Genomic DNA, 8,878 nt, shown 5'->3' on the forward strand with positions numbered 1-8,878 from the left:
CCATGCCGAACCCACAGGACACAGGGATGTGTTCTTGTGTCCTGCTGTTGCCGCTGGCACGTCACAGGCCCTTGGCCTCTCTGAGGCTCTCAGTGTTTGAGGGCTGCTCACCTCGGTCCTGTATGTGCACCCTGTGGTTGGCTTAGGACGCTTTCTACTGACCATGCACAGACGTCTCCCTGTCGTGATTCCCCAGACAACACAGTGTAACAGCTATTTACACAGCCTTTACTTTGGATTAGGTGTTAGAAATAATCTAGCGGTCATTTAAAGTATACGGAGGATATGGTTAGGTTAGGTATAAATATAACTTCATTTTATATACAAGATGTGGCCATCTGCAGATCTTGGCATCTGTGGGGCATCCTGGATCCATCCCCAGATGGTACAGAGGGTGATGCCATATTCACTCAGGGAAACTGAGGGGGCCCCAGGCCTGGAAACCACTCTAGGAGAGGCTGCAGGAGAGGAAGGAAGCCAGGCTCAGCCAGGCGCTCTCGTCTTCCTCTCCCTGCTTGCGCAGCCTCTTGCCTCACTGTCCTGATTTCCGGAAGCCCCAGGTGGGGGAGGGGTGTCACCATCCAACTCCCAGCCCCGGAGGAGGGGCTGGCTAAGCCAAACAGATGCTTCATGGAAACCCCCTAAGCATTCCCTGCTGGGCCATGTTTTTCTTGCAGGGCAGGGCCCCAGAGTGTGACCAGATGTGACTTTCTGGAACATTCTTTCTGCCTGCTGTGTGCGGGATGGCTGGGTGGGTGGGGTAGGGAGCAGTGAGGGCTGGTGACTCTAAGAAAGCTGGAGCCACCGCCCACGAGGGACACAGGGAGACAGCAGGGGCTGCTCCTCTGAGCTGACCCCTGCCTTGTGTGGCCTGGGACCAGCATGAGGGACCGGCAGGCTGGGCTCAGGGGAGCCTCAAACAAGGACACGGAAGACAGAAAGTCCCCAGGTGGCAGCAGAGTGAGGTTGCAAGACAGAAGGAGGTAGAGACTGCACCAGGGGCTTGCATTTTGGTCTTGTTCTGAGAGGCTGGCAGCCCTCCAAACTTTTTAAGTATGACGGTCCTCCCAGTATGCACTGCGTGAGAAAAAGCCCACTGAAAGTTTTATAAATCTGCATTTTTCAGCCCCTCATTTACAGACATTTGAAGTGAGGAGCCTAGGGGCCATTGGATGACATCGGATAGAGTTTGGCTCCAGGAACTCAGGGAGTGCTCCACACCTGCCCTGCCAGCTCCCTGCTCCCACAAACACTCCACCTGGGAAGCTGACCCAGAGAAACAAAATGCTGCTTCACAGCAGATGGGCCAGTAGCCTGTGCTGCTCACCTTCCTCCACCCATGTGGGAGAGAAAGGCCTGCTGTGCGTCCTGGGTGGAGGAAGAGAGAGGGAGCAATAAAGAATGGAGAGAGTGAGGGCCAGAACGGAGAGAAGGGGCACCTGGGGCTGGGAAGCTGAGCACAGGTGACTCCGAGGGTTTGTGAATGTTTCTGCCCCAAAATTCAAAGCCTCTGCTCCCACCCAGACCAAGGTGTGGGGAACCCAGGGCCCAGGTGGACAGTTGGAGCTATCACTGGCTTCTGAGCACAAGGGTCGCACAATGAGGTGAACTTTTATCATTCTTAGAACATTTATTGGACACTTACTCTATGCAAGGCACAAAGCTAAGTGTGTATTTCAACTCATTTTAATAAGGCTCACCCTGCTTTCTGGGTAGAGGCCTATAGAATTTCCTGTGGTTCTGTAAGTCAAGTGAAATTTTTTTTTTGTTAAATTTCCTTCCGGCTCAAGTCAGCTCTGGCTACTTTCTGTTGCCAACAGTTCTGCAGCCTGTAAGTTTGTGTGTGGTACACAGGAGCATGCGTGTGGCTTGAGTAACTGAGGCAATCATTGTGACAAGAAGCACAAGTGGCAGTGTCCTGGGGTGTTTCCAAGGGCCTGACAGCCTAAAGGTGGAGGCTTCCCTTCTGAGAGAAGAGGGAGGACAGACCTGCAGAATGCTTTAGGTGAATCTCATTTACTCCTCTCCACCAAGGAGGAAGTTAAACCATTGTATAGATGAAGACACAGAGGGTCAGGCTGGCTGCAGGGGCCTTGTGGGTACTACGGAGTGGTGCTGGGGACAAGTATGAACCCTGGTCCCCTCCCACTGTACCCACTGGTCGTCCCATAGGATGCCCAGGTAGGTTAAGGACTAGACAGGTGGGAGACAGCGAACCCCTTCCTGGGCTAGCAGATACTCACCTTACCTCACTCAGGGGGAGCTCAGTCCACAGGCAACCCAGAGGGACCCATAGCCACCACAACCCATTGGGTGACGGTTCAGTGTGTAAATGCCCCAGGTGTGAATAGCGGTGGAGCTCTGTTGCTGCCCACCCAACTGGGGCCAAGAGGAGCACTGTAAAATGTGGTCACTGTGTCTGAGCACCTCCTGAGCTCCAGGTGGGGCTGGTGCTCCCCACTTGTCATGGGCCCATCTAGGGGCCACTGAGGGTGATACCCAGCCTGCGCTTCAGCCTGCCAGCTGACAAGAGCCTGGCTCTGCCTACTCTGATGCATCCTCCGCCCTGAAGAGGGGGCTGCAGGGTTCTCTTGGGTTCCAGGTAGCAGAATAAGGGAGAAGCGAAGGGAGAGGGAGACCAGAAGTCTAGGACCAGGTCGAGGTGGGGCTCTGTAATTTCTGTGTGGACTGTGGGGATTCTATCCATTTTGTTCACTGATTCTATTCTAAGGGCCTAGAATAGAATCTGGCACATAGTAGGTATCAAATAAACTGTGCTTAGTGGCCCACATCCGTGATCCTAGCTACTTAGGAGGCTGAAGCAGGAGGATCACAAGCTAGAGGGCAGATGATGGCCAGATTTTATAGATATAGATAGACATGGATATAGATACAGATATCAAGTCAATGCAGAGAGTGTGAAGAATGGAATCTCTCAAGGACTTGGCAGTGATGGTGGTGAGAGAAGTGGAAGAGAGGGAAACATTAGGAATTATTTCTGCAAATTGAATATATGCTCTTCAGGATATATAAAAACACAAGTGAAATATTTAAACCATTTAAAATTATTTTGAGGGTGTCAGAACTGTAATTCTGTGTTCACCATGTGCCCTGAAAATAGGATCAGAAGGCTCATACATTTGTACGTTGGGGTTTTCCTCTTTTCAGTGCTGAGGATGCAACCCAGGGCTACACACAAGCTAGGCATGTGCTCTGCCACTGAGCTATGGTCCTCTCCCTATCAACTGGATTTCATAATCTTCCCAAACATTAATGGAGTGTGGAGACGATGCCAGGCATGGTTCTAAGTGCCTTGCACATGTGTACACACACACACACACCCCATCCTGAAGAGATAGGCACCCTGAACCAGCATCACAATTATTGTGATTAATTGGAAGTCATCTGGTGGGCACCAGAGGGTGCCCTCTTGGCCTTACACTGGTTCACAGGAGCCCTGGCAGTAGGGGCAGAGTGAGCCAGCTGGAGCCACAGGTTCAGAGAGGGTCCAGTGCCTGCAGGTATCTGAAGGTTGCTTCTGAGACCAGACTTTGAACCCCTCTTCCAGGCTCACTGAATCTGCCCAGGAAGGGAAAATAAACGTTGACAAGACAGAGGTCAACTGGAGGCTGCTGTTTTCCCAGCTGTGGAGTGGCCACCTCCTCCAGTTTCCCGGGGCTGGCCCTGAAGTCTGGCTGCAAAGAGCCAGGACAAAGTGTGGTCATCGTGGGAAAATCAGGAAACACAGGGAGCAAAAGAAAATAAAGATCAGCTGTAACTTCTCTCACCAGACTCTTGGATACCACCTTTTGGTGTTGTGTCTAGCAGGTTTTCTTTGTACCAGTGTGTATAAGTACACACACATGCCTATTACTGTGTATAGTTATGCAAAGCAAACAGTCACTTGACAATATTGTGGATGTTTTTCCATATCGTTAAATGTTCTTCCACGCAGTGCTGTTTTTCTTGAGCTTTTACATTGTTGATCTATGTGAATTTACAGAGATATCCCATGCAAAACTTTTTACAGTTTGCACTCTTAATTAAGGTATAATTTACATAGAGTAAAATTCATCCTTTCTCGTGTGTACATTTGTGAATTTCAACGAACTCGTAGTTGTGTGATCGTCACTATAACCAAGATACAGAATAGCCCTTTCACCCTAAAAAGTCTCCTCGTGCCTCTTTATAGCCAAATTCTTCTGCCCAGGACTTTGTCCATGTTTTATTTTTCTTTCCCAGAATGTGTCATATAAGTAGAGCATAGAGTATGCAGATGTTGGACCTAGTTTCTTTCCCTTAACAGAGTGCAATGAAATTTATCTGTGCTGTTATATTTATCAAGAGTGTTTCTTTTTGTTGCTGAATAATGTTCCATTGCATGGATGTACCAAGTCTTGTTTATCCATTCACCAGTTTTGAGTTATTATGAACAGAGCTGTTATAAACATTGCCATACTGGCTTTAGTGCGAACATAAATTTTTATTTATTTTGAGGAAATACCAAGGAATGAGATTGTTGGATCCTAGAGTATAATCCTAAGCACAGATGATATCGTTTTTTAAAAACACAGAACAAGCAAACTGTGCTTTACTTATTTTTGCTGATATCATTATAAAGATCCAAATAATACAGACAAACTGCTGTTTACAAGATTATAGCATATGTGTGGTTCTTCAGCCTGCTTTTGTCAGTATTACTTTCCACGCCACCGCATTACAATCCCCTACCTCTTTTTAGATTACTGAACAATACTCCGTTGTATGGAGGTACAAAATTTTCTTTATTTTTTTCAGACCGTTTTCTTTATTAGTACATGCTTGCAGTACATATTTACACTGATTTCGGAAAGGTGTTCGTGTACGCAATGCATCTTATCCCTGTTTTCATCCCTTCCCTCCCTCCTTACTTCATCTATCTCTTGACCCTTTTTTTGGGTACACGTTTGTAGCACATAATGTTTACATTCCTTGTGTGGAGTTGGCGCATGCGCGTAACACAGCTTAGTTCCCCTTTTCATCTCCTCTCCCACCCTCCATCTTTCAATCCCCTGCTCCTTTTAGAAAGATCTATGGTAATGGGAAGTAGGGAGATAATCTTTCTCAAATTTATTGAAGCAATCCATCCTTATTAGATATATAATTAGATTGCTTTCTAATTTTTGACTTTTGTAAGGAACATGATTGAATCAAACTTTTTCTCTCATTTACATTTATTTCTTTAGGATCAACTCCTAGATGGTAACTCGCACGCTGCTGTACTTAACTTGACATTTTCCTTAATTTTTTCTCATGCATATATGAGAAGCTAATATACCACACACCTTGCCATTCCAAATCCAGGAGGAAAGCACGGTTTCTCTGATCAACAATGCCAGAATAATTAACTAGTCATACAGGAGAAAATAAAATGACTTCCTACCTCATATTACACATCAAAAATCCATTCTGGATGGGTGACAGATTTAAATGTAGGTGGTAAAACTTTGCAATTTTAAAATAACATAGAGGAGCACATCTTTATGGAATGATCCTTTGTAACAAAACTTTTCTTGAATGAGATACAAAAAGTTTAAAACATAAAGGAAATATTTGAAGAGACTGACTACCATAAAACTGAGAGCATCCATTCATCAAAAGGTCCTATGAAGGGAATGAAAGACAAGTCACAGTTTCCCATTAGATATTTGTAACTAAGCCATGGGTGACATCCAACACAGAAGAAATGATCCATAAACACCAGAAAAAGCTTCATCCCTTATCAGAATACTGATGAAGACCCCAGAGATATCACTGCATATGCTACCCAGGAATGTTCAAGGATTTAGAAGTTGGCACCAAATATGATGAGGGTCTGGGAGGAGCTGGTGGGCATATAAGCTTCTGGAAACAGACTTCTGTGCTGTCGGGGAAGCTGTGGCCATACACGTTCATGCAAGTCCACTCCCTGGGTGCCTCAAAGAAGACTTTGAAACTGCATAGCAACCATGCAGAAGTACTTAGGGAAGCACTGTTCACCCGGAGTGCGCAACTGTCCACGAGCAACAGAAAACATGTATCGTTATGTGCAGCCAGGGAAAAAGTACCTAACTTTGGAAATGAAGGGACCTGCCGCCTGGGCTAGCAGGGATGAATCTTAAGAGCAGAATCATGAGCAGACAGGCAAATCAGAGAGGAGCATATTCAGTAAACCCCGTCGATATAAAGTTTGAAAACAGTCAAGGTAACAGAATATTTTATTGTATATGCATACAGTCAAACTAGAGCAAAGCAAAGGAATGGGTTACCTTGGGCGAGGGGCAGGAGGAGGAGGTGTATGTGTCCTGATTTTTATTTCCTGTATCTTATGATGTTTTGACATCTTGTAAATACTGCTAGCCTGAGAGACAGCAAAGCGCTTGGTTAGGGCCATACCTTTCATTTGCAAGCCAACCAACCCCAAGTCACCTCCCCCAAACACTCCCTTTATCCGAATCTCAGATACCAAGTCAGTATTCCCCTGCCCTATACCACGCCACAGCCAGGTGCAGGCGACAGAGCCCACCCCTGTACCCCAAGCATGGATTTATTTAAACCAGCCACTCCTTAGGTGTCTGTTCTGCCCAGCTTGCCCTTTCCCTGGAAACCCCAGTAGAGGCTCGTACCCTCTCTCCCGCTTCTGCCTCCTGACCGGACCTGGCACTTCCCCATGGGACCTTGGGCGGCACAGCATGTCCCCTGTACTGGGAACTGCCATGACACATTCTTCCTTAATGGCATCAGTGTCTCCAAATTGTCACAAGTCACTTCCATACGTTAAGATCCCTGCTACAATCCCTGGGCTGAGGATCTTATCAGGAAGGGTGCATGGGTGTGTATAAGGGTGTTTATCATCACTCCTTAAACTGTACACATGTCTTTGCATTTGTGGCATGTTCTACAATAAAAATGGGAATGATCCGAAATCACTTTTATTTAGAGTAAAAATAATACATCGCAGTGTCAGTGGTAATTTCTTCATTTTGATAAATACACTATGTTTCTTTGAGATGCTCACAGAAGGGGAGCCAGGCAAAAGGAATACTGGAAGTCTTCATATTGACTTTGTACTTTTTGCAAATCTAAAATTATTTCAAGATAAAGGTTTTTAAGAAGTGATATAGAAGCTGGATGTGCAGGGCCTCCGAGACTGCTGTAAGGTGTTCAGATTCCACTCCCTGAGCCCTGGGTGTCCCTGGAGGGTTTTCAAAAGGCAGGGCCGTGTCCAAGGATTTGATAAGACACAACACAGTTTCTAGAGAATTTCAAATATTGCTCTAGATGTAGGGGCAGAATGTTGCTGGACCAGATGGAGATGGCCGTGGAGGAGGAGCCAGAGAGAACATAGCACCCATTCATCAGGGCGGCAGCTGGCACGCAGGCAGAGTCCCACGCATCACAGGAGAGGTCCTTGGGGGAGATGGAGAGGCAGCAGAAAGACACAGCTGCAAGGCTGAGGGACTGCACAGGAGGGCTGGGAATTCCTCAGACTTCTTGTGTCCCTCACCAAGCCCCTAGCCTTTCTTCTCACAGTTCCACTGCACCCCAGTCTGAGACACACACACACACACACACACACACCCTTTGCCTCTTCTCCCTTTCACCCACCCTTCCTCTCAGGGCCCCCCAACTGGGTTTTTTGTTGTTGTTGTTATTTGTCTATTTATTGTTTATTTGAGGCAAGGTCTTGCTGTATAGTCCAGGCTGTCCTTGAACTTGGGATCCTCCTACCTCTGCCTCCTGAGTGGAATTGTGTGTGCTAAAACACTCAGCTCCCAACTAGGCCTTTTTTATATTTTTTTATTTTTTTGAGACAGGGTTTCACTATGTACTTGAGACTGACCTGGAGTTCACTATGTAGCCCAGGCTGGTCTCAGGCTCAGAGATCCTCCTGATAGTCCAGGCTGTCCTTGAACTTGGGATCCTCCTACCTCTGCCTCCTGAGTGGAATTGTGTGTGCTAAAACACTCAGCTCCCAACTAGGCCTTTTTTATATTTTTTTATTTTTTTGAGACAGGGTTTCACTATGTACTTGAGACTGACCTGGAGTTCACTATGTAGCCCAGGCTGGTCTCAGGCTCAGAGATCCTCCTGTCTCAGCCTCCCCAGTGCTGGGATTATAGGCGTGTGCCACCACGCCCAGCTATTTTTTTTGTGTGTGTGCTAAAACACTCAGCTCCCAACTAGGCCTTTTTTATATTTTTTTATTTTTTTGAGACAGGGTTTCACTATGTACTTGAGACTGACCTGGAGTTCACTATGTAGCCCAGGCTGGTCTCAGGCTCAGATCCTCCTGTTACAGTTCCACTGCACCCCAGTCTGAGACACACACACACACACACACACACACACACACACACCCTTTGCCTCTTCTCCCTTTCACCCACCCTTCCTCTCAGGGCCCCCCAACTGGGTTTTTTGTTGTTGTTGTTATTTGTCTATTTATTGTTTATTTGAGGCAAGGTCTTGCTGTATAGTCCAGGCTGTCCTTGAACTTGGGATCCTCCTACCTCTGCCTCCTGAGTGGAATTGTGTGTGCTAAAACACTCAGCTCCCAACTAGGCCTTTTTTATATTTTTTTATTTTTTTGAGACAGGGTTTCACTATGTACTTGAGACTGACCTGGAGTTCACTATGTAGCCCAGGCTGGTCTCAGGCTCAGAGATCCTCCTGTCTCAGCCTCCCCAGTGCTGGGATTATAGGCGTGTGCCACCACGCCCAGCTACTTTTTTTTTTTAGGTATCAGTACTGGGGATTGAACTCCGGCCCTTGTGCTTGTGAGGCAGGTGCCGGAAACACTGAGCTAGATCCCTGGCCCTACTAGGCTTTTGACTTGTCTGAAATTTCTTTGCGTCTGCAC

Source organism: Fukomys damarensis, unplaced genomic scaffold (assembly GCF_012274545.1).
Source record: "Fukomys damarensis isolate Sample0158 unplaced genomic scaffold, DMR_v1.0_HiC HiC_scaffold_22, whole genome shotgun sequence".
Taxonomy (NCBI): domain Eukaryota; kingdom Metazoa; phylum Chordata; class Mammalia; order Rodentia; family Bathyergidae; genus Fukomys; species Fukomys damarensis.